Source organism: Theobroma cacao, chromosome 9 (genome assembly GCF_000208745.1).
Source record: "Theobroma cacao cultivar B97-61/B2 chromosome 9, Criollo_cocoa_genome_V2, whole genome shotgun sequence".
Taxonomy (NCBI): Eukaryota; Viridiplantae; Streptophyta; class Magnoliopsida; order Malvales; family Malvaceae; genus Theobroma; species Theobroma cacao.
In genome coordinates, this window is record NC_030858.1 from 28,240,726 (window position 1) to 28,242,205 (window position 1,480).

A 1,480-nucleotide genomic window follows, 5' to 3' on the forward strand; every position below is an offset into this window, starting at 1 on the left:
AGAATTTCTTTAGTTCTCCTTGATACCTAGCTTACCCATGCTTTTGTTCTTGATTTTCATGGTTGAATATTGAGTTATTATGATGAATTCAATTCTGAAAAATGGGTTAGGAGAGAGAAAATTGTTAGATTAATTTGATTTTAAGTTATGTTAGTGTTTTAAGTTAGTTTAGCATATTTAGGAATAAAACAATAAGAAAAGAATTTATTTTCCTCCATTTCCATTATTGGCCGAATTTTCTAGGGGAATATTGGCTGATAATCTTGATGTCTATTTGAGGAATTATGATGAATAATGATGAATTATGAACCTAGAAAAATAATGAAAATTTTCGAAATAAAAATATGAATTTTTACCCACTAAGGGTATTTTCATAATTTGCTACCGGGACTGATAAATTGAATCTCATTCATAGTCACTAAGGTAATTTAAGTATAATTGGAGTGTAGAAAGTGAGAAGAATTGATTTGGAGTTAAATTGGAGATAATAGGCCGAATTAGGTCAGCACCGCATTTAAACGGTAGTCTGATAAGTTGTATATCATATCATGTATATATATCGAGCCTGAATTGATTTTATAATGATCAAGCATTGATGTGATGAATTATGTATTGTACATTGTGGATAGGTGGTGAGCAAAGTACACTGATAAAAGTACAGAAATTGTGCTTGGAGACTGGGATTAGGAGTATATCGACTTCTAAAACTATGAGTGAACTTATTATCGTCTTAATTATCTAAATTAGTTTTATACAATTGTGTGATTTTATGAAAAATGAGTTTAAATGAAAAATTGCTATGTTTTAAGAGAAATTGTGATTTTATAAAATGATTTTATAAATTTTCTGAAAAATTGAATATTGGTTTTGAAATAGAGTAATTTGAGACTGCCTGCTTGTGTTGCAAATTTATGGTTTTGAATTGAATGGCTTATGATAATAAATGAGCATGAATGGCTAAACTAATTTTAGTGTTAGAATTATTTATACTGTGTATTCAGCCTTGAGAGGCTAGGATGCGATAAATTACCATGTCATGCTAGAATGAATTTTATTGATTGGTGGATTATATATTAATTATTCTTTGCAAAGGGGGTTCCGTGGACCAGCCTATTAGAGGAGCACGGTAAACTCCATTATATTCTTACCTCGAACGGAGAGGCGCGTAGGGTATTTCTTGGGGTAAAGCTTAGTGTTCACTTCACGCCAAACCACCACGTGAAGGGGAAGTCAGCCAACGCCAAGGAACGGTTGTATTTTTCTCAAACTAAAAATATATTTTAAGTATATACAAAAATTTTAACAGCCTTGGTGGACTCGGTTAGATGCCCTGCGCAAGGTATCACCGAGTATGAGTTTTGGCACGAGCCAAAGTTTTAAGAAATTCATAAGCCAAGTTGATTACTCGATTTATATGGATTGATTTTATTTGGTTGAAATGAACTGAAAGGTAATGAAATTACAGTATGATGACTTATTT